The 26,110-nt window shown below is 41.7% G+C and overlaps 1 protein-coding gene across 1 annotated transcript in view; it reads right to left on the reverse strand.

The window, feature by feature from the left end:
• Nucleotides 1–26,110, reverse strand: part of LOC146672564 (protein NLRC3-like) — a 78,052-nt gene that overhangs the window by 51,180 nt on the left and 762 nt on the right. The window lies entirely within an intron of this gene.

Below are 26,110 nucleotides of genomic sequence, written 5' to 3' on the forward strand. Positions count from 1 at the left end.
CAACAATCATGTTTCACAGTCCTGTGGTCTCAGCCTCAGATACTCATCAAATCACACAGAGCTCATGTAGAAACAAATGAACTAAATATGTTCTCCTTCATTTCTGTCAAACAAAGCTGTATGAAACGTTTCCAGCTGTTAGTATCATGGTTGCTAGGCAACCTGGGCAGCGCGACGGAGGCTAGACGTCCCATTTCACGAGCCTACGAGCCTCGCACTTCGGCCTTAGCGGTCTTTGAGTACGCGGCCCTTGAGGACTTTAAAGCTGCAGAACCTGAATCGGGATACAGCCATGATGATCTCCAGCCTCGTGCTCGCCAACATTCTCACCTGAGTTAAGAAGACGATCACTGAAATGGTCTCAGCAGGTCCTTTGATGACAGCAATGAAATGCAGTGGTAAGGCTTTTTGGGGATTAAGTTCGTTTTCATGGCAAAGAAGGACGATGCAGTTCATCTGATCACTCCTCATAACATTCTGGAGTGCAGGCAAAATGCTATTATAAAAACTTAAGCAGCAACTTCTCCAGGTTCCAATATTTATGCAATTCTCAAACCTTTTGGCCACGACTGTATAACCTCTTCTGAAGTTTAGTGGATATTATACATGGTTATGCTCAGGATGTGTCGGCCAGTTTCAACTGGAAACGCCTTTTGGTTAAACTGTCAGCGAGGAATTTGCATTTGCACTGTTACATTTTTATATAACTTTAATGCACATAAACAACAGCTGCTTGTTTCAGTGAAAATACATTGATGGGTTTTTAATAAAGTTGTGCAGCTGTAAAGTATTTTGTCTGGTGTCAATTCTATCGTCAGCTACATCGTTATGGCAAATGTTCAAATGTATATGGTGATAAATATCTTTGGTCATATGGTCCTGCTCTGTCTGTCACCTTCTGTGTTGAGCTCATTGTTTCCTCTGTAGTGGCTGAGCTGAGTCCAAGTAGCTGAAAATGTTCCTCTGCTGCTCCGTCAGACTCTCCTCCTCCTGCTGATCAGCTGGGACACAAAACAGATCTTTGTTAGGCTCCACACTGCACTGAAGAGTCAAAGTGTCTCATATGTTCATCTGACAAGTAAAAGAACACATTTTTGTTTCCCGAGGTGGGCAACTTGTTGGAAACAAACACAAAAGCTTTGAGCACTGATACCTGCCATTGCTGGCATTGAAAGATCCAACGCCAGCAATGTGGATTGTCAAGACTCAAACCAATCATCAAGCAAAGACAACAGGGATCATTTGTTTCTGTTTATTTAGCATTCACAGCATTTGTAGTTGCCTTCTGTGCAGGGGAAGTCCACGCACACTGTGTGGTACCGCCATCCGCAGAAGGTGCATTCAACCTCTGTAAGAGAAACGAGATTGTCTGAGACTGAAATGATATTCACTAAAGAAGTGGTGATTTGTAAAACTTCACATTTTGATCCGGGACGTACTCTGCATGAAAACAAGCGCTCACTCTTCCTGCTCAACAAATGACAAGGGCGGAGCCTTATACCACGTGATACAGAAGCTGTGCCGTGTGATGCTAAAATTAGCAGGGAAACAACAACGGAGAGCACGTCAGGGACTGTGCAAAACGAGGGATTTAGGAAAAGGAAGAGAGAGAAATAAAAGAGCAGGAGAGAGAGATGGAAGAGCAAGAGAGAGAGATGGAAGAGCAAGAGAGAGAGAGAGCCAGGGCATCGATTACTTTGCTCGCCCTGAACCTGCCATATTACAGGCCTTCTTAGATTACCACCCACAGCAGAACAGTAGCAGTGCAGTTGTGATGAGGGTGTTCAGCTGTAAAGATGGCACCAACAGGAAGTGGCTTACTTATTGCAAAGAACGCCATTTATTGTTCTGCTTTGTGTGTCTGGCATTTGCAAGGCTGACTGACACCAGCACATTTATAACAGGCATGAGTGACTGGCGACATATACATCTGCGCACAGAGGAGCATGAAAAGAGCAATACACACCAGACCTGTGCTGAAGCTTTTTTCTTAAGGTGCTCAAAAGGCAACATCAGGAGCTTGTTTGCTGGCAGTCAGTTGTCAGCTCACAGAGCACAAGTGAAAAAGAGACGGCAAGTTTTAGAGCGTATAGTGGATGTGATCAAAGTACTTGGGAAGAGGGGACTCAGCTATAGGCATGTGGAGAATGAGGCTGCATACACCTTAGGTGATAACACCATCGATCATGGTAACTTTCTGGAACTAATTGTGTTATTAGGCAAGTATGATATGTGCCTTGGAGAACATTTGAATGACTGCATTGAAAAAAAGCAAGAAGTTGCATCAGACCAGTGGATCAAGAGGTAGAGGATCTCTCATCACCCTACTCTCCAAAACAACTGTCAACTCAGTGATTGATGCACTTGGCCATCTCCTTCAAGAGAGCATCGCCAGTGATGTCCAGAAAGCTGGGATGTTTTCTGTTCAGCTAGACACAACCCAAGACATCACAGGTTATGATCAGTGTTCAGTAATCATCAGGTATGTTACTGAGTCTGTGCAGGAGAGGCTTGTCTCCATAGTGAGGTGCGAAGCATCCACGGGGCAGTACTTTGTAAACTTGCTTTCCGGAGTTTTAGAGCATCTGAATCTAGACAAGGCCATGTGCATTGGGAATGCAACAGATGGTGCTTCAAATATGCAGGGCCAGTACAAAGGCTTTTCAGCACTCATGACTGCCCAGTCTCCAACTCATGTGCATGTGTGGTGCTATGCACACATACTTAATCTTGTGATTGCTGACACAACACAAAGTGTCATTGAAAGTGGATCACTCTTTAATTTACTTAATGACATAGCTGTGTTCATCAAGGAGTCCTATCACAGGGTTAATCTGTGGGAGAAACAAACCAAAAACACAAGACACAGACGCCTTAGTCCAATAGGTGAGACACGGTGGTGGGCCAAGCATGATGCCCTCCAGAAAATCTTTGGACATTTTGGAAAACCAGATGATGGCCTCTTCGTTGATGTAGTGCTGACGATGGAAGCCATTGAAAAGAGGGAGAAAGAAAAGCCAGCTGTTTGTGCCAAAGCACGAGGCTTTAAAGAGTGTCTCTTGAAGCATGAAACTGTGTTAACAGCACAGATATTTCTTAGAGTGTTTGAGCAAACAACTCCTGGGTGTGTGTTAACACACACGAAACTCTGGCTGATTGGGTCCCACACCCAATTTCACACCTTGGCTCAGGTGATTAGAGGATCATCAGGGGGTCCTTTTGTCCCTCTGTGGGGGTCACGGGGTCACTCCCACTAGGTTTATATCTGGGACTCTCCACCATTTGACCTTAGAACTGAAGAAGCTTCTCGGATGAGAGGTGAAACGTCTTCAAGCAACTTAAAGAAGTCCAGACGCTTTTCTTTGCAAGCTCCTTTGACTACGATGACCTGGATGACTGAGAACCTTCACAGACATATGATAACTGGAGTGTGCAGCGTTTCCATGAGCAGTTTTCCTGCATCTTGACTCATGTGTGTGGAGTGTTCATAGCATCAGCATCATGTTTTTGTTTATTTGTTTTGTTGGGTTGAAAATAATTAAATAAACGTGTGATCATGCCTATGGATCACCATGGCACATATCTCCAGCCATATGATTTATTTATGCAGATGACAAAGTGAGTGTGAATGTGTCTGACATCACAGTGTTTTTGTGCACTGTGCAAAAGTAATTGCCTCTGATTGTGAGTGAGAGCAGTGATTTTGCGGATCACAAGCTATTGTAAAGGGAAAAAAAAGAGTGAAAAAGAGACAAATTACATTGTAGACGAAGAAAAATAATCATAGGAAAAAGGTTTTGTGTTGATCAGCCGAAAAACAACTACAATGTCATTTTCTGCTTTTAAGAAAGGATTGTTCACACAAACACAGAGAGAGAGAGAGATGTGTTGATTAAGCAGTGATGATGATAATGAACATGTCTTAGTTTGTCACTTTCAGGTGAAAAGCAGACCTGAATCAATTTTCCACATGCAGCGGTCGGAAGAAAGTTATAGTTTAACATCATTGGAAACGTTCAGGCCAAGTTTCTGGCTGACTTATTTACAGCACCATGTGTTTCTCAACCTCACAAGCAAGCTCACACCTCCCTGAAGACAAGGAATGCAGCTCCAAAGCAATAACATGGCAGATAAAGAGACAGCAGCAAAGTCCTGAACAAAAAGTCCCAGTGAGCAGCAGCAATGTGGACAAACAGCACCAGAGAAGAAGAGCAAACCCATCATCCTGACTGATCGGATGAATGGCACTGTGTTTCCAACAAGCTGCAACTTCACTATGCATGTGAAGAAAACTTTTGAGGAGAACTGAGGAGACTGTTGGAGTTTGACATTTGCCACCTGTGGAGTAAAATGGCAAGAAGAGACAGTGGAACACAGGACAAAGCTGAAGGAGAACTGCCGGCTGTGAACTGTTGAAAGTGGGAGAGGACAAGAGAGTGAGATGACAAAAGAGTGAGAGAAAGTGGAAACACAGAGGAATGCTGTTATTAAATGTGGGAAATCAAAATTTGGGTTAGCAAACCTGGGGAAAAGAAAACTGACTGCTTAAGTTGGAAAATTGAGACGGAGTCTGAAACAAATAGAAACATACAAAATCACACAAACAAGCAGAACATGCATTAACCCTACTAACAATTCCAAACACAAAATGACTCATGAAGACTCATAGCACATTAGTTAAGAAATGATCAAATAATAGCAGAGAAGTGTGTAGGAAAGGCAGGTTTAAGAACATGCTCTGCTGGAGATGCAGCTCCACAGACATGCATTAGACCTGCCTAATAACACAAACACCCATGCAATGAAAATTAGCTTATCTTTCATCAGTGTTAAAATAGTGTCAATTTAGCAGACACTTGTTATCAAATACTGAATTTATCCTAAAGAAAAAAAAATTGACTCTCTAGGTTGCAGGACAACAATTTAACCTTTGTGGGGAAAAAAAGATCCTGGTTTGACTAACCAGTGATCAGACAATAAATTTAGTGTTAAAATGGTAAATTGGGAGAAGCTTCCTGCTTGATTAATGCAGCATAAGTAATTTACTGTATGAGGGAAATTCTATTTTTGTGATACTATTTTGAACATGCTTTTCTGTCGTCCTGTCAACTTAGTGGGTTAATAGCTGATATGCAAATTAGTTGATCGGTTTTAGATTAATGAAAGGTGACTGAATTCTAGCACGAGTGAATGAGATGTGTTGGAGTTGTTGTGTTGAGTGGAGACTCTAAAACACTGAGTTTCCTGTTTTGATGTGCGAGTGAATCCTGTATTTAGATACACAACTCTGAATACGTCAGAACAAACTTCTTTTATGAGGTGCATGACAGCATGTCACATGTTTTATGATGAAGGGAAAAGGAAAATTGAATACAATAGATCTGTGGCCTAAATGAGTGAAGAGCACAGACCTGGTGATTAAACTCATAGCTAATAAGACACATTAGGCTTATGTGTGTGTTGTGCAGCTGATGGTTGGCTTGGAGTGAATCTAGCTGATGATTTTTCTTCTGTTGTGAAGTCGAGCCTGCCGATTAGTATGATGGTATGATGAACCATGCTAATGGTATGATTTACCCTCCTGAGATGAGGAGTTTGTGTCATGACTTAACAAGGCCTTTTTATTTTGATACTTTCACAGTGCACTGAAAGTTTGGTTTGATAATCTCTGTTATTTTTCATTTTATCTTTTGAACAGGCACTGATTTTGTTTGTCTATTTCTTTTCTTTAAGCAGATCTGCACGTCAGAAATTAAAAGTGCTATACGACCTGTCGAGAAAGCCTTACAAGTGAGTTTTCTCCACATTAAAATGGGCTCAGGAGAAAGCCACTTATTTGGGACAATTATTAAATGAATGTCCCAGCCTAAACCGGATTCAGCAAGGTAATCCGATCTAGAAGTTCTTTTTCTTTTTGAAATGACGTCATTTTGCTGGAAGTGGAAACTAAATGCGACGACAGGTTCCACTATCAGCAAAGAATGAATGAATGAATGGAAATAAAGAACAAACTGACTGACTGGTAAAAGCTGACAGGACATGACCACGACTCAAGGTTAACCTCCACCTAGACAGGACAAAAGGGTGGATGAATTTATGTGTTTTTTGTTACAGGAGCAGAAAGATGACAGCAACATTCGCGGTTGCATGACGATTTAATCTTTTAAATGCCATCTTTTCTGTCTGTGAATTTACTATGTGTGTGTCATCCACTAACTTGTGTTGCTCACAGACATTACTGTGAGAAAGTGTACACACCTGCGCAGCGCTAACATTTACATTTCTTTTTACAGCAGATGATTAATCATGTGTTTGATCATGTGATTTATAAGAGGATTAGTTAATGTTTTCCTACTACAGGATTTCTGGGTTTATATGTGACTGTCATTCTTTCCACAGCTAGGGTTGGCTACCTTTATGGTGTTTTTATGGCACCTCTGGAACCTGTTGACCTGTGTCTGACCTCCGTCTGACCACAGTCAATGTGTATTGCTAATGTTTGTTTCTTTGAGAATGCTGTGGAGGATTCGGCAGAAGCGGAAAGTGACATGAGTAAAACAAATATGAGGTTACGGTGTTTCTGGGAAAGTTGAATATGGGCTCTTAGCTGGCCACTTTGAGCCCATAGTAATATATGAGTGGAGTGAATTTGCTTAAGAGAAGTCACCGATTACATTAATGTTAACTGAGCACATGGGATGATCCATGTCTGAGGCAAATTAGGGAAATAATTGTAGTTTCCCGATTTGAGAAAACCTGCACATGACACTTGTCTTGCTGATGTTGAATGCTTATTACTCTTCTGATATATTGTTTATAAGAGTGAAGTTGATTTTATTGTATGCAGGCTCCTGGTGGAGCCAGTTTTTAAGACAGGGATCCTGGTTTGGTGAGTTGACGCATGGTTGTCCATGCGTCAAGAGGTGGGGTCCAGAATTAACATTAAACAATGTTTACTATTATTGTTGCAGTGATTTGTGTGATTAGCTGTTTATTTACAAGTATTAAATCTATGCAAGTGGTGCACCCATGTTCAGATGAGGCTTTGATGGCCTATTAGTGAAGTTCACTGAACTAAAGAATGTGGTTTGATGATTGTTGACATGCTCTCCAAATAGAAGTCTTTCTGAAATACAGGTGCAGCAGTGAGAAGCGAGAAACATTCCAGGCATAGCCCAGGCAGTGGTTGAGGTCAAAGGTCAAGCTGGTTGGGGCCCATCATGAGATCAGACCTTGGAGCCACAGCAAGGACCATGAAACTGCCTGCAAAATAGCGGAGAGACCCTCCTGGATTTATCAGAGCCACTGCAAAGAGGTCGAGGTCCCAGGAAACCCCAGCACCCTCAAGACAGCACAATAGAGAAATCTCACACTTGGTTGTTTCGGTGGTGAGGGGGGAGTGCTGATTGAGCCCCCGTAGGGTAAGCTCGCACTTCAACCTCCAGCCTCTGATCAACTCTAGGGCAACCAAGTGCGAGGCGTGATGGCTGAATCAGCTGAACCAGGAGGAAGGCAGAGAAGCTGAGTGTTTTGAGACAGATCCAGCAGGCCCAAAATCAGGACTATCCATGACGAGAAGGAGTGCCTGAGAGGATCGTCCACAGGATGGGAGCTGAGGCCAGGAGAGAGACTTCAGGAGGATCAGAGATCATCTTCAGCAGCGTAGGGACAGGAAAACTCGAGGGATGACGGGAGCGTGCCAGGCTCCATCGACAGCGCAGAAGGAGTTCGAGGATGACATCATGATTCTGTGAAAAGCACAGGAACCAGAAGCTATGGTGGTGATGACAGCAGTTTCCTATGAACATCACCTAATGCTGTGCCACTGTACTGTGAATACGATGATACCCTGAAGACTGCTGGGATCACAACAGCAGTAAGATAACGGAACCCTGCACCCTTTCCACAGAGGTGTTTCTCTGCAGAGCGTGGACAATGAAGGAGTCATAAATATCCCTCTCACAGGACGAAGGCTTGAATGAGGTGATGGGGGTTGGTAGAGGCCATAAAACTAGAGTGCTGAGAGGTCTGCAGCTTTGGAAATAGCTGAGACCCATGTTGACAAACAACAAAACTAACTGGTATGTTTGAATGTCTATTCTACATACATTTGGACTCTGGTCCTATGGACAGTGATGGAAACAACTGGAAGAGACATTCATGACGCCCTGCAGAACTCAAACCACTCTGCAGAGAGACATGTGATTTGCACACCTGGAGAAAACACCACCAAGCTGAGATGGTTTTGAAAATGTTACTTTCTTATTTTCACTATTAAATTAACAATTTCTTTGTTTGTTTGTAGGATGCAGTTTGCCATGAGATGAGCTCAATGAGGAATGGGTTAACCGCTAATACATTTGTTAAACTGTGTATTTTTTCAGTAATTTAGGGTGATTTGACATATGCTGAATATAACAATGTTTGCATTGAAACTGTCAGACATGAGGTATTCGTAACTGGGGACTTTTCAAGCATAAACGTCAATAAGGGGGGAATGTTAGATTTTATATTGTTGATTGTCATTTATGCTTAGAAACATTTACTCATATATGCTTAGAAGTATATAATCATTGGTAGATTGAAAGGATGTCTCATCCTAAAAGAGGTCTGTATTAACTCTGTGTAGAGGGGGGTGCATACATTCCTCTATTCAGTATCCTTGGTATAAATCACATACTCCCTAGGAGAGTTTATCTTTGATTTATGGTATAGCAAGCACACGTATATCTGTTTAAGTATAAGAGCCTTTTGTTAGATGGACCCAGACGTCCTGGCACCAGCTAGCACCAGAGTCTTCACAGGGTCACATCTTGACCCCACACAGATCTCTCTCTCACACACACACACACACACACACAGACACACACACACACAGACACACACACACACACACACGGTACTCTTTGTTTGTATGTAGAAGTCATATGTTAATGAACTTATGCATATTCATGTAACCTCAATAAAAGAACAGTGGTACGGGAGAACGGACGAGAGCAACTGGGGTCAAGCGAAGGGACGGCGCTTTGTCCGGTTTTCTCCCGTGCACGAGAAACATGAAGAAGCTTGCCTACTTGTGTCTTGCTTTGCAGTGTAATTATATTGTCTCCAACGTTCCAGCGGATGGGTTCAAGCTACAAACCTATCATAGGTAACGAGGTAAGTTCCATGTCTGAGTCAGAGTCGTCTGGGCAGTGTGCCATTGCGATTTCAAAAAAATTAAGCCGCTCCAGGGCACAGCGCAGTTATTGATATAGCAGTAAAAGAGTCAGTTAGGTCAGACTAGAAAGACAAAACTGCAAAAATGCGTTCAAGATTAAATTTAGAAAAACCACATATAAAATTTCGCCCAACAACTGAAATTAGACTGGAGTGATCAGAACCATGTTATTACAATAGCATGTCTGCAACACTAGAGCTCAATGCAAGATTAGTTTTAAGTCGTTTCGTTATACTGAGCCGAAGACCAGCACCAATGGTTGTAGTCGGCCAAGCTATCACTTACATGTGCTACAGTCAGTCTCAGCAGAGGGAAAGGGGAATGAAAAGCCAGCAGAAATGTTCATGTCCAGGCTCTCCACAGAAGAATTAATCCTTAGAAGACGAAACCAACAACAAATAACAAATCCACGGAGTCCATTCGCGTCGCGGAGTCAGCTTCTCTCTTTTTCTTTCTCCCAAGCGGAGCAGCGGCACACCACGGTATCCAGAAATTAGTCGGGTCCCACCTGAGCTGAGGCTGCGGCCATGGCTGGAGAAAACGTCCGAGCGTCCGCAAAACTGGGGGGATTTCCGAGACAGTTCACGTGCTAGAAGAGAAGAATCCTCGGCGGGATGCAAAAATCGTCTGAAGTCCAAGGGGAAAAAGTTCAGGCGCCAGTTGTAACGTGCAGTGGAGATGAAGCCAGCCGCGGAGGTGTGCAGGTGGATAGCGAATGAGCAACAGCTTCTGACTTTCCAAAAAGTACTCATTTATTTACAATATCAAAAATAAAAGTGCTACCTCTACCACACATTACTAAAGAGCACACTAGTCCGCGTACACACGGGAGCATCCATTACAGGAGGAGTGCGAAGAAGAACAAAAAGGGGGAGACACCAGTCGTGAGACAGGAGGCGCCGCCATGTGGTGATACACTGCATTACAATAGCAACTGTTACAATATAAATATTGTTCTGAGAGGCTTTTTGTTGGTTGAGTCTGAAATTGATTGTATGTACAATTCATATCCTTATAAAACGGCAGAAATATGGTGTTTTATTAATAAACTTACATTTATGGCAGTGGCGTGTCTAGAAAATTTTTGTTGGGGGGGCCAGGTAGGGGCACAGATTTGGAGAAGGGTGGCAGATGTAATTGGCAGATAATGTTTAAAAAAAATTCTACCAACCATTAACCATAATTCAATAATCCTGTAAACCTAATAACCGAATGCGCTTTTAACTCTTATTAGAATGAGATTTTAACCACTCCGGTGCAAAGTTTTTAGATAGTGCGTTGATAAAGTACAAGAGATACAATCAGTGTTTTGTCAGTGTTTACTCAGCATTCAAGGACAGCAATATTTGCATAGTGTTTTTACTGACATATAGTGCACATATGTTTTGGGCAAAAACATTTTTTAATATTAAAATACGAACATTTGTAGCAAACAATTGACAAATTAGCCAATGCCAATGCAAAACTTTATCTGCCTATTAAAAAAAGAAGATAATCTTCTCACAAACTGGTGTTTGATTTTGAAACAGGGAAAAAGTGGAGAAACAACTGAAAAGACTAATATTTGAATGAAACCTGAAAGCAAGTAAATACTTTCTATGCTGCCTTATGGTAAACTTTGGTAATATTGATAAAGAACAACACTGGCTGATGATGAAATACAGTCAGCTGGCATGGTGACACTGCCAGTATTAACCTGCAGGGCTGGACCGGTACAGAAAATCGGGCATTTTGACTAGAGACCGGCCCACCAGGTATTAAAGCCATAAAGCCTTTGAATGAAAACAAACCCTGTTGTGACAGTGATGTACAGTTTTGTTGGTATATGTATGATTTCTATACATTTTACGTCAGATAAAAACTTTGGTTGTAAGATTTAGATAATTATTTAATAAAAGCTAGATATTTTAAATGAGAATAAGAAAGAAAAGTATTTCTTTGTGCCCCCTCTCCCTGTTAATGCCCTACCTGGCCCCCTGGCAACACTTTGCTAGATCCACCCCTGCACAGTTACCAGCTGTCAGCTACATAAAAAAGGATCCTGGTGTTGTTTGTCTCTCAGAAACAGTCCATAACTTCCCTTCAACTCATTCATGTCACCTAAAAGGTAAACCTGTTTCTCCATCACCTGTTCAGCTCTGATGATCCAGTAAGGACATCTCCTGGTTTCATCTTCATGTTTCCCTCTCACCACATATACAAACCGACATCACCCAGCAAAGTGGGCGATAAATAAATGAGAGAGAAAAGCCGATCAGCTGATCATTGATCAGTTTCATGATTGAAGTAGCAGCAGGAGAGAGAGGGTGAGAGAATGAGAGAAGAAGAGGCAGCTGTGCAGCGTAAAGACAGAATAACTCCAGCTTTGTGTCTTTTTCCATTCTAGCTAAAGTCCAGGACAAACTGCGCCTCTTCTCAGCTCAATACGAAACGTGTAATATTTTCTCTGAATGAGGGACCATTCCATTTTTTTAAGGAGCCGTTGGCATGAATAAAATAAAGTTCACTATCAGTAACATCATAGCACCCACCCAGCTGTATAAAAACTCCATCAAGCTGGCTAGAACGCAGTACGAGTTATTGCAACTGAGGGTAAAAAGTCAGCACAACGAAAATAAACTCCACCTAAACTTAGTTTATATCTGACCCAGATAGACTGCAGGTCATAACTTCTTACCTGAAGTTCAGTTCACCTGACACTCGGACTGGTGGCTGCCTCGGGTCTCTCCTCCTGCCTCCCCTTCCCTCATCCACCTGCTGGCCTCTGTGGAAGCCCTCCCATAGCCACCACCAAACAACGGAGTTATTTTTACACATCGACCTGCATCTTATAACTCATAACTCTTATGTTAGCTGCCCTCAGTAGCATACTGTCTGAAATATTCCACGGCTGCAATAATTCTTTAAGTGTTATTTTTTCCTTGGGATTCTAATTTCACCGAAGTTTACTAAACTCAACAAACTTAATATTACTTACCGGGACATTTATTCTGTCCTCATTTTCTTTCACCGAAAAATTGTTTCCTGCAGTGTTGTCCTTCGTGCTTGGCTCGCCTACCTTTGCTAACGTGATGCGCATAGCGCAGAAGCCGATGCTGCATTCACTTACACTCGGATATCTGAGCTTCACCGTGAAAACATAATCGGACATTTGATATTTGATTGAATTTTATTGTTTTACCTTTGGGGTGGCACCTGGGGTGGCCAGTCTGGTTGGGGGGGGTGGCCTGTGCCCCCCCAGGCCACCCCGCTGGACACGCCATTGATTTATGGATATAAAATAGCTAAAAGTATTAACATGCCTCAGAGAAATCACTAATAACACTAAGGGCTGGACGGATTTGATTTGCATTCTTCAAGAAGAGTGTGGTGTCATCAGCTAGCTGGCTGATGATGAGCTCCTTATCAGCTGTGCTGATTCCTTGTATAACAGGTCAAATCTCGGGGTGGAGTCTTAATCGTTTTAATTGAGCTATTGCCATTCGTGTACAAGGTTTTGATAGCTTTACAGAAAAATGCCAAATTTTTCCAAAGAGTGGAAAATAAATTGATGTTCAATTGTATCAAAAGCCTTTTAAAAATCCAGGAAGAGAATGAAGCTATAGTCAGATACCAAATCAGAGTAATCAAGTAGATCTAAAACCAGTCTCATGTTCTTAGAAAGGTGTCTGTTTCTCATAAAGCCTGATTGTGTCTCATCCATAATTGTGTCCAAGAACTCTTTCATTCTGTTAGCAAGTACTAAAGCCATAATCTCATAGTCATCATTGAGCAGACAGATGGGTCTCCAATTATCAATAAGAAGTAAGTCTTTGTTTGGCTTTGGAATAAGTGTTATGAGACCCTGAGCAAGAGTAGGAGGGAGGATGTTATTCTCTACACTTCCTATGAAAAGCTGCAGTAAGAACGGAGCCAGGAGATTAGAAAATGATTCATAAAACTCTGCAGTTAAACCATCTGTGCCGGGAGATTTGTTGGCCTTAAGTGCAGAAATAGGATTACAAACATCCTCCACAGTCAGAGGGCTGTCACAGTGACTTCTATCTTCCACAACAATAGTTTTTAGGTTTTTAATATTATTGAGAAACAGCGTTGAGACATATATATATATATATATATATATATATATATATATATATATATATATATATATATATATATATTCTACTTTTCTAAATGATTGACTATTTCAATGGAGAACCTAAATGACACGGACCCGTGTTTGTTATTACATATCTCTATTTTGAATGTGACAAGTCTATCATTGCCTGTTATTCATAGGTATTCACAGAGTTTTTGGCCTTTTTTTCCTCTATAACAGTTAATTGACTCTTTACAGTGGCCTGCTATGGTTAATAATAACATGTTCAGTCATGAGTGAAATCAAAGCTTTTCTTCACTTTAGCATTTAACATTCCCAACAATATAATGTGATACATTAATTAAAACACAGCTAATAAAACACAATTTTCTTAATGCAAACATCAGTGACTCAACATTAGCAACCAAAGGGTTCAGTCTGCAGCTCACACTCATGTGAAGCTACAGCCTCCCCCTTTAGTCTCTGTCATCCTTCTGCTCCTGCACAAACAAAGCAAGACAAAACCTCCACCCTTCTTCTACAGGCTGGGTGAATTGTTGTGGACATTCACTAATCCTAAAGTCGGCACCGTTTTTGTCTCAGTATCAAGTCAGTTAAACTTTTAGTCGTCAGTCCGTCACAGTCCAGTCACATGCATACATCCACACACATTCATACCAGATATTGCTGATAATGGAGTCTGACACGCAGCCTATTCGAGCCTCCATCACCAGCAAGATGACGTCATCATTTTAAAGGAAAACAGCTCCTTGTTTTTGGACTGGATTGACTCGCTGCAATCCTTTTAGGCTCAGGACTTCTCATGTGATCAATGTCACATATCAGTGAATTTCTCCCAAGCCCATTATAATCATGGAGAAAAACACTTTGCCGCTGTTTCCAGTAAGAATATTTTATAGCGCTTTAAAGTTCAACCTCTCAGGTCTGGATTAAAGAGCTGATTTGTTAAATCGGGAACTCACAAAATACCAAAATATCACCACCGGTGGATCACACCTCTCAGATGTTCTTATCTCAGTGCACTGTAACAAAAGCACAAACAAACGCAACCAATAAAATACTAATAAAGTAACAAATACTGGGGCCCATTGCAAACATGTCCAAGCATAAAACCATCTTTCTCTCTCTTAGAGAAAGAAAACAATCCAAACCTCACTGATAAAATCAACCTAGTGTCAAGCAAAACCCAAAAATCAACCAAAACTTCACCAGATAGTTTTCCTCCCTCCCGGGACAATATTGTGCAGGAATACAGGCACCGTAACTCCTTTTGCACTGACAAAAACATGTTGGATTTACTTGATTCAATAGTGGACACTGGTTGCACACAAAGGTTTTGCTTTGGCAGAAACTTAAACAACTGAGTTAAATCAACACAACCTTTTCATATTCAGTAAAGCTGCATGTTGTGTTCATAAAACACGATTGAAACATGTTCAGATGGAGTAAGTTGAGCTCCTGGAACATTTTAATCCTTCAATTGAAATTGAATGGGTCTACAACAACTACCATCCTCCTATCTCTATCCTGGTTGCAGCAGGGCTGGGAAATAACCCTGAAGTGATAGGTTACCAGGCAGGGTACACCCTGGACAGCTCACCAGTCTATCAGATAGAAACACACAGCCGTTTACATTCATGGATAATTTAGCCCAGGACCTTCTTACTGTGGAGCAACAGCACTAACCAGCATGCCAACAATGGAGGAAATACAGGAAAGCTATGATTTCCTGTATTTGAGGCAGAATTATTTTGTTCTTGCCCTTGACAGGTTAATCCACAATAAATAGCAACAGCATGCATGTGGTGTGTGTGTCGTTGTCTGCCTCTTATAACTCCAGTGATTTTCCTGTAGTTTGAAATCTTATGCGGTGTTGACACAATAATTTGTTGTAAACCAGGAAATTCCCAACTGTGGTAGAAAGCACAGCTTAGCCTTAGCAAATGTTCAAAGAAAAGTCGTCACTTCCTGATTTCTGCTTCACTGATAAATATTGTCACACTGGGGTTTTTGCAAATGATATCAGTGAGCACTGTGTGGCAGCTGGAGTCAGACAACTGAAGCTCCCACAATCAAGACCACAAACAGCTTTCAAAGGAGATTTGAAGCTTTTCTGGCAGCAAGCTTCATGATTTATGGGACTGGAACTGGAACAGAAACTACCTGATCACCAATGGTGAGCTGGCATGGAATTATTTTTATGACATTTTATCAAAGTTATAAATAAGCATGCCCATTAACACATAGTGAGTGAGCATGTTGTCTTCCCACGCAGTGAACAGCGGATGCTAATGTTTTTGTCACTTTTTACAGAGTCAAACTCAAAGTAAGGTCAGTGCTTCCACGCTTTAAACGCTGCACGCTCACACTCTCTCCACACTCGATAGATTATCCATTGTTCATCTGCACACAGCTGCGGTTTTAGTAACGCAGTAACGCAGCGTGCTTACGGGAAAGTAACAGTAATCTAATTACCTTTTTTGCAATAGTAATCCCTCACTTTACTCGTTTCTTGAAAAAAGTAATCGGATTACTGCCCATCTCTGGTCGGAGCTGTGCACTTGTGGGTTCCACCTTGTGTACACGTTTATCTTTGCTGTGTGTACTTGTACCTCTGAGTGGAAGCTGAACTCTTGAGGTCGAGTATCGAAGCATCAGCTGTGACGTTAAAGTCCAAACAGCTCGTTCATTTGACGTGCAAATGAACGAAGGTAACGCCGTTTTCATGTGGATGTGTCACTGAGACACTTTCCACATCCACAGCTCACAAAATGGGAAAACTATAGAAGTATAACAATGAAGAAGTTACTATGTTACGGGTCCCAAGGATGAAGACCTCGATGACAAATATGTTACCTGTAAAAGCAGGTGAAGAGCAGAGTAAGGAAGACACGATGCGTCTCTGCTTTCCTCCAGAACGTGTCTGAGTCTGATTTATTTCACACAAATAAATGCTATAAAACACTAAACATGAGCTTTCAATATACTGTTCAGCTGGTTCCTCATTCACATCAATTACATTTACTTATTTCACAACATCAGTGAAATATACTCTTTTTAACTGGTTCAGTTTCTCAAGTTCACACTTCTTTCCATAACAGCTACATCCTTTTATCATATCAATAAACACATCACATTGTCTTCTGCAGTGTCTTACTGGCTAAACAGTTCTATTCAATAACAGCATTGGTAAATACATTACATTTGTTCCCTCCAGTAATTTACTGGCAAAATCACTATTTAGTGCATCATGAAACACAGCTTGTTGAATCAACCCATGAATGCCTCTGTTAGCTACACAGAGTTGCTCAGAGTGCTTGTGTTACACTAGCTAATCTACTCAGTCACTTTAACAGAACTATTAACATTCACATCTCACAGAACTGATTTGATTGGAGCATTACAACACGTTTGCACAGAGCATAGGAGCGCACTGACTCTGCTTCACGAGCGCTCCACCTAACGAGCGGGCTCGCGGTGCGGTCGCGCGGGACACTCCTCTGGTTTTCTCCCGTGTTTACATATAAATAACTTTGGCGGACCGCCTTAACTCTCCCATTCACATTAACGTGGGTAACCATGGTGACAATAAACAACATTTTCGGTGCGAGCACCGTGTACCGACCTGTAAAAGCAGGTGAAGAGCAGAGTAAGGAAGACACGATGCGTCTCTGCTTTCCTCCAGAACGTGTCTGAGGAAGCAGCGGAAGGTGGGCTCCACTTACTGCTCCCCGAAACCCCGGAGCAAGCACCAAAGTTCCGCCCTCACTGCTTTCTAACATAAAATGAATCCCTGTTACATGGATTTTCTATCCTCTTAAAGAAACTGAAAATAAATACATATAGCAATGAAAAATGTCCCGTTACATGAGTGTTTTACACAAAATAATATTCATGTGGTCATTCCCTCACAGGGGTGCCACAACTACACTGCTGTTTTGACAGAGACACAGTGTGTTTATCTAACTTGGCTGAAGCCAAAGTTCTCCAGACAAATTCAGTCTGTTTCTGCCAAGTGTGAACTCACTGGATGAGCGCCAGATACACAGAATCAAAAAGGGATAAATTACTTTTCTTATGTCATGTTCCCGTCACAAACTGGCTCAAGGAGAGGGGAAGCAGGAGTCCACAGATGAAATGTTCCTATAAATAAAGTGGAATTTATTCAAACTTTACCAAAACTTCAACACATCAAATACAAGCAGTTCAGCAGGGAGTGGATGTGTGTTGCATGTGCCAGGTGGATGCAGAGAGAGGCCAGGGCCACGTTCAAACCTGAACACGCTGCACAGTGTTTTGTTCCATTTGTTAGGGATGAATGAAATGCTTCCTTGAAAGGATGTGTGCAGTCACCAGTGGGCGTGGAAGCATGTGCGCCCTCATTTGGTGGGTGTGCAAGAAAAGTCATCCTGTCACACAGCAATGCCTACATAAATCACACCACTCTGCTTAAAATAATAATGTTTAGTGAAGCAGGTGAAGCAAAGGGCTGCTTTTAATAGGCTGGGAGACCCAGGTGTGCTGCTTTAGCTGCTGAGCCTCTTATGACAGAACAGCGGAGAGTGGTAAGAAGGGAGGAGGGGGTCTGGCTGTGTTTGTGAACGATAGATGGTGTAACTCTGGGCATTTCTCTATCAAAGAGACGCTATGCTGTAAGGACATTGAGCTGCTAGCGGTTAGCATGAGACCGTACTATCTACCACGAGAGTTTACACACGTGATTATGATAGCTGTGTATGTCCCGCCCTCTGCTAACGCTGCAGCAGCTTGTGAGGTCCTGCACACTGTAACCAGCAGACTCCAAACACAGCACCCTCAGGCCCTTTTCCTGATCTCTGGGGACTTTAAAGATGATGTAACCATTTAATTATGGTTACATAATTAACTCAGTCATCTTGGGTCCCTCTGTGCCTTCTGGTATTCCTGCAGTTCTTAAATTATTCCTCCTGGAGTGCCTCAAGAGCTCCACATCTCTCATCTAACTTCTTTACCTCCGCAGACAAACGCTCCACAGTGGCCTGGAGAGTGGCGATGGTGTCAGAGTGGTTCGAGGCACAGTCCTGCAGTTCAGTCAAAGTGTTATCATGCCTGGCCACGTCGCTTTTTATGTCCGAAATTGAGGGCTGGATGCTCTGGTTCAAGGATGATATCTCGCCTCCTATGGTGGTAGAAATCTCTAATATGCAAGTGTCCAGTGCTAGTTAGTTAGTTCTAGTGGTTAGTGGGGCTTTATTTGATGATTCTAGTGTGTGTTACATTGTTGTCATATTGTTGAGTCGCAGAGCTGTACAGTGTTACAGTTTCTGTAGAGTCTGGTATAAGGAACTCAGATCCCTCTGTGAATAATGTTCACTGAAACTGATCTGTAGTTAATGAACTAGTCAGGATTTACACTAGAGAATGTTTCTGCCATTACATGGCCTGTATTTGTAGAGCGCTTTACTCGTCCCTGAGGACCCCAAAGTGCTTTTTTGCCCAAGGACACAACGACCGAGACTGTCCAAGCCGGGGCTCGAACCGGCAACCTTCCGATTACAAGACGAGCTGCCAACTCTTGAGCCACGATCGGCCCACATGTTGTTGTCTTTTGTTGCAGACACCAAGTGTTGAGATCCTGTCTCAACCTCCTACATTCTTCCAGCAGGTTACACATTATTTTTTGTATTTGGAATCAAATATATGTGTCAGTTGGGCCTAGTGCAGGGGTCAGCAACCTTTAACACCCAAAGAGCCTTTTGGACCCGGTTTCCACGCAAAGGGTCAGGGTTCGGGAAAACACTGGGAGCCGCAAATACTTTGTGACATCTAAAATGAAGATAACACTGTGTATATTGTTTTTACCTTTATGCTTTGTGTGAACAACTACAGTGTGTTGCTTATGAAATCCATGAAGTGCTACAGAGAAAATTACATTTGATTTATGTAATGAACACATTTTGAGCTCTTAAAGAAATATAACAAAGGAAAGCTGAACTACAATGATCCATGTAGCAAACACAAACTGTTATATCGCCTTTGGGCTTTTGGAGCCTTGACCTGACTTTTAAAAAAAGCGCGTTCATGCAAACATCGTCGGGTCTGCCGTGATATGTTTACAACGGGACTTCTGCTCCTGAACCTCTGCGCACAGCGTCTGCAGGTAAGGTAACTTTATTTATACCCAAAGGCAAGGTAAATTTGCTTTACAGACAAATGACAGCATTTGACATCCCTTTAAAAACACACATACCTAGTAAATATATAAAGCTCACTGTGACACATACTTTAATATTTCGAATCAAAAACAGTTCTTATTTAATTCAGTGACAGCAACGGGGACAAAGCTGTTTTTATAACGCTTTGTCCTGCATCTCGGAAATAGAAACCTCCGTCCTGAGGGAAGAAGCTGAAATTCACCCCTTAGAGGATGGGAACCATTTTTAAGGATTGATAAAGCCATCCTCTGTACCTGCTCAGAGTACAGGGAGGCTAAACAAGACTGTGGCTCACCTATCAGACGACTGGACCATCTCACTATCTGATTCAGAGAGTTTTTCTCTGTGACAGAGGTCTGACCGAACCATGCCACCAAACAAAAGGATAAAACAGACTCAATAAAAGAACGAGAAAACAAAGTTAACATTTTTTGGTCAATGTGGAAATGAACAAGTTTCCTAAGGCAATAAAGGTGCTGGTGACCCTTTTTACAAACTGATTTGCAATTTTGATCAAAGTTCAGTTTTTCATTGATTATGGTCCCAAGATATTTATATGATTGTACTTGCTCTATTTTCTGACCTTTAATTAAAGTGACTCCGTGCCCATTTTGTTGTTTCCTAAAATCAACAACCATGTCTTTTGTTTTAGATATGTTCAGCTGGAGATAAGACTCCTCCCACCACTGAACAAAGTCATCAATGACTGGGCCGTGGTTAGTTTCACCCTCTTTCAGTAAGCTGACAATAACAGAGTCATCTGCATATTTAATAATGACCCTGTTTTCATGTCTGCCCTGACACATGTTTGTATAGAGAGTGAATAATAAGGGCGATAGGACGCAGCCTTGAGGAGAACCTGTGGAGGAGAACACTGGGTCAGACAGAACCCCATTTATTCTCACTCTTTGTGACCTGTCAGTTAGAAAATCTAAAATCCAGCCCAGCAGGTTTTTCCTGATTTCAAACTGTTCTAAAAGTCTTTTAATTAAAATATGGGGCTGTGTTGTATTAAAAGCCGAAGAAAAATCAATGAGAAGAAGTCTTGCAAAAGTCCCTTTACTCTGTACATGTTTAAGAATCAGATTTAGTAAAGTCAAAAGTGCGTCCTCCACTCCTCTGTTGGGCCTGTATGCAAACTGCATTGGATCCAGCTGACTTTCAGTCTCTTTCATAATCACATTTCTGAGGATTTTTTCAAAGACTTTCATGACAACTGAAGTGAGGCAACAGGCCTGAAGTCGTTTAGATTTAGGGACAGGAACAACGACTGCTTCTTTGCAAAGAGAGGGCACATGTTGTGTTTGCAAGGATTTGTTAAAAATAACCTGAAATATAGGCCTGAGTTCATCAGCACAAGATTTAATCAGGCGGCCACTAATATTATCAGGACCTGGCTCTTGTTCACATTGACTGTATGAAAGGCCTTTTTAACATCGCTGAGTTCAATGATAAAGTGCTGAGTATCTCTCAGTTTCTGTTTCACTTCCCAAATATCCTCGCTGAAATCAGAAGAACTAAAACGAGCATAAAACATGTTTAAAGCATTTGAAAATCTCTGTCTGAATTAAAACATCTAAAATGACCTGACTGCTGCTCTGGGGATTTTGAAACCCTGCTATGGTTTTCATACAAGTCCAGGCAGACCCAAAAGTTTTTGCAGCAAATTTGCTTTCAAGAAGGTTGTTAAGTCTAATTGTTGAATGTTGCCATTGTGTTTCTTAAATTTGTACAGTCTTAGTTCAAGCAGTAGGATCAAAGCCATCCCTTTGATCCTGACCACCTCTCCAGCCACTCTGTGCTGGGGGAGGTTTTATTGTAGATACATCCTATCTGAAAGATCTGTTTCTTTTGATGTAAGCTTCCTGGGTTTATGACCCTTTGGTCAGCAGGAGGTCTGACTGACACACACACACACACACACACACACACACACACACACACACACACACACACACCCAGTGTATACATTTACATACAGTCCTTGTCTTTGTAACCAAAGGGGGGTTGCAGGGGGAGGTGTTTTGTAAACTATTGTTTAAAAGTATTTAATAATCCTAGAGTATAAACTAATTCTAGAGTGAGTATAACGACTGCTCATCTCCCTCCTGTTTGAGACATGGTATAGCCAATGGCTCAAAATAGCAGCAGTCTTATACAAATTATTAGGCAGTACTGGTTTATCACACAGATAAAAAATCATCCTGCAAGCTTGCTCCCTCTGTAAGTCACAACTGTTTTCCTGCTGTAGGTGAGTGGGCCTGCATGTCTGCTGATGTTGTACTGATAAAAGGTTAACACCATGTTTAACTACAGCTGCTTCTCTTGTGATCTTATCTGCAAAAACTTTCCCTAATGCAACTGAATCTCTCCCTCACATGTGTGCTGCACATTTACAAACGGCAATTCTACTGGTTAATAACACTGCCTCCAGCAGATTTTGCAAGAGTTTGGTGTGTTCTGCAGGTTTCCCTGTTGAAGTTATCTCACCTCGTCTCACTCACTGCACTACAAAGAAATGTACAGTAGCAAATGCATACTGCCTATCAGTGTATATTGTCTCTCTACAGCTTTACACGCTTCCGTTAAAGCTAGCTCAAGCAAATATGAAACATGCTAGTTGTCCTACATAGATAACTCTCTCTCACTGTCTGCTACAGTAAAACCTGTTCTAGTCTGTCCCTCTGCTGTTGTAAAACTCAAATCATCAACAAACCAAACCTTTCCCTCAACAAGTGGCACATCTATTAAGTCATCCCTCAGCTTACACTTCTTCTCCTCGCGCTCTCTACTCTCATGAGAAGTGCCCTCCTCCGTTGGCAAAAAGGGTTGGACAGATTCAGAATTGTGCACCACTTTATGGTAATATGTGTGGTTGTGAGAGTAACAGTAACATTAAAGACAAGTGTCTTGTAGGTGACAGAAATGTAAGTTTAGTCTGCAGTAGTAAACATCTACCTTGTGTGGAACTAACAATGTCAAAAGGTGAAATAAACTATTTCCTGAAACATTGTACAGCTTAAGCTGCTGCACATACTGATCTCACGCATGGAGGTAAAGCACGAGCAACTAGAGCTAATCTTTTAGGATAGTAAGCTACTGGCTTCACTTGTGGAAAAAGTGCTGTTAGTTATTTTACAGTCACCTGGCATTTGTGCTGTTCACAGAACCACAAGTCCATCGCTGGACCTCCTCTGCGCTATCACTTTTTGGAGCTTGGCACGCTCCCTCAGCTTCCATCTTATGGGCGATCCTCTCAGTCACTCCTTCTCATCATGGCATCTCACGACATCTACAAATTGAAAAAATGACACTCCTCTCGCCACACGGCTTTCGCCATGTGTCAACTCCCCAATGAGACATGTACAAGAATGTTGCACAGTCTCCCTAAAACAATCTCCAGGGTTTGTCCCTTGGAGCAGCTTCACTCGCTGTAACCCTGTGTAAAAACATTAGTCAGCACTTAAATGTTCAGCTTGTTTAACTCCCAGCTCCTGTATCACAGAAGACAAAGTCTTAAAATTAAAACAACTTCACATTTGCAACCAACTGTAGATCATAAGAGTAATAAAGTATTTAGCATCACAGAGACAAGTATCATTGCAGGTTTATTCTAAACTCATTAAACTCCTACTTTTTCCCATAATTTGTTCCAAATTATTTAACATCTCAATGTTATTCCACATTGTAATCAGTGACTTCCCTTAAGTTTGTCACTCACCATGAGCCCAACAGTGTGGTCAGATAATGAGCTCCATGTAACTATTCTGTAACCACTGCACATCTGTTCAATCGTCACTCGTCTGTCTGTGCTGAATCCTTTACAAATCACATGATCAACCATCTGCTGTAAAAAGAAATGTAAATGTTAGCGCTGCGCAGGTGTATACACTTTCTCACAGTAATGTCTGTGAGCAACACAAGTTAGTGAATAACACACACACATGGTAAATTCACAGACAGAGAATTTAAACTAAAAAGGTTAAATTTTCAGAGTTCACATAGTCATGTGACCCACAGGAGGAATCCTGTGGTCTCCTTCTCCTGCAACAGAGACACACACAGAGATACATCCACACCTTTGTCAGGTGGGGGTTGACTTCACACAATGGTGTTAAGTCAGTCAGTCTTGTCAGCTTTTGTCAGTCAGTCAGTTCCCCATTTATTTTAAAATTCTTACTCATTCACTCAGTGATTCCTTCTTTTGCTGATTGTGGAAATTATCGTCGCATTCGTTTCCACGCTCAGCAAAACAACGTCATTTCAAAAAGAAAAATAATTTAGACTGGATTTCCTCGTTGAATTCTTTTGGACAGGAACTTGTTTCCTAATTGTCCCAAATAAGAGCCCATTTTAATTTTGGAGAAGCTCACTTTGCAACAGTTTTCTCGACGACGCTTCGGTTCTAATCGTGCAGATCTTCTCAAACAGAGATCATCAAACAAAACTTTCAGTGCACCATGAAAGTAACAAAATAAAAGAAAGATAGGCCTTGTTTAAGTCATGACACGTGTTCTTCATGCCAGGGGGATAAATCGTAACAACCCAATTGGCAGGTTCAACTTAGTAACAAAAGACAAATCAACAGCCAGTTTAATCTCAAACATTCATCCAATCAGCCATACACACAACATACAGCATAACCCTGTTGTCTTAGCACATAATAAGTTTTAGTTCTCATGTAACTAAATGTGTGCCATGGTAAAACTTCTTCACACACCAGAAACTCACAATCAGCTCACTCAGCTCACTCATTTAAGACCTCTCCTCTATGATGCAACCATCTGTCCTCCTATAATATTCAGTCCACTAGTCTATGTATCACTTTCATCTTACTAGTGACTTGGACAAGATGACAAACAGAATCTCATGCTTAAGATGCTGTCTGGTCTCATTAGTATCATTGTATGTGTATATGCATGTGGGGTTAGTATAGTTAATGCATTTTCTGTATGTTTTTGTGTTCCTCTCTCATCACACTTTCATTATTCTCATCACTGCTTAAAACAACACACATCTCTCTCTGTTTTTTTCTTTAACTGAAAAACAGAAAATAGCATTACAGCTGTTTCAGACTGAGAAACACCAAACACTCATCATGCTATCATTCATCCACACAACTATTTTATTTCTTTTTGTCCACTGGGCAGGTGACCTGCAGAATCACGTCTGCCCCAGCTGGATACCTTTCACACACACCATGACGTCAGACACTCTCACACTCGCCAAATTGATCAGGAGAAAAACTTTCTTCATCTTCACACTCTGTTACAGAAACACCATATGGTTTTTTTTTTTTTTTGTGTTGTGTTGTGTCAGGGATGGATATGTAGTTGTAACGTTTGTGTTCACTAACTTTACTTTCTGTTTCCTACCTTGCCTAGTCTGTAATGGACTCAATGCTGCTCCTAATATGCCTTTAATCTCTCCTCCACCTCTGCCTCTGCTCTCTCACACTCTTCTCTGGCTCTTCTTTCTGCTAACATTCTTGCTTTTTCTAATGCTTTTCTACGGTGTTGTTCTAGAGTAGTTGCAGTGGATTGAGCTGTAGTTTCATCCTCTGGTTTCACAACTACTTCTTGCAATATTGCTCTTTTAACATTCTGTGCTTCTCTCCTTTCTTAAATTTGTACAGTCTTAGTTTAAGCAGTAGGATCAAAGCCATTCCTTTGATCCTGACCACCTCTCCAGCCACTCTGTGCTGGGGGAGGTTTTATTGTAGATACATCCTATCTGAAAGATCTGTTTCTTCTGATGTAAACTTCCTGGGTTTATGACCCTTGTGGTCAGCAGGAGGACACACACACACACACACACACACACACACACACACACACACACACACACACACACACACACACACACACACACACACACACACACTCTCACATAACACACACACACACACAGTGTATACATTTACATACAGTCCTTGTCTTTGTAACCAAAGGGGGGTTGCAGGGGGAGGTGTTTTGTAAACTATTGTTTGAAGTTTGTCAATAAAAGGCAGCGAGAGGAGGCCACCATTGTGGTCATTTCGAAGTGCTGGTCACAGATGAGAGGCCTCCCTTGCGCAAGAAATCGATCGAACATTGTTGCCTTGCTTTTCTTTCATGGGAATAAGTCTTGGATACAGCGGGGTCTGAGTTTAGACCCAACAGTTTGAGCACTGATACCTGCCATTGCTGGCATTGAAAGATGCAACGCCAGCAATGTGGATTGTCAAGACTCAAACCAATCATCAAGCAAAGACAACAGGGATCATTTGTTTCTGTTTATTTAGCATTCACAGCATTTGTAGTTGCCTTCTGTGCAGGGGAAGTCCACGCACACTGTGTGGTACCGCCATCCGCAGAAGGTGCATTCAACCTCTGTAAGAGAAACGAGATTGTCTGAGACTGAAATGATATTCACTAAAGAAGTGGTGATTTGTAAAACTTCACATTTTGATCCGGGACGTACTCTGCATGAAAACAAGCGCTCACTCTTCCTGCTCAACAAATGACAAGGGCGGAGCCTTATACCACCCTAGACAAACGCTACACAGTGCCGTCCCGCAACTATTTTTCTATTGTTGCACTACCTGCTCTGTAC

This window comes from Rhamphochromis longiceps, linkage group LG3 (assembly GCF_057381845.1).
Source record: "Rhamphochromis longiceps isolate RC_006_pf linkage group LG3, R_longiceps_female_GT1.1, whole genome shotgun sequence".
Taxonomy (NCBI): domain Eukaryota; kingdom Metazoa; phylum Chordata; class Actinopteri; order Cichliformes; family Cichlidae; genus Rhamphochromis; species Rhamphochromis longiceps.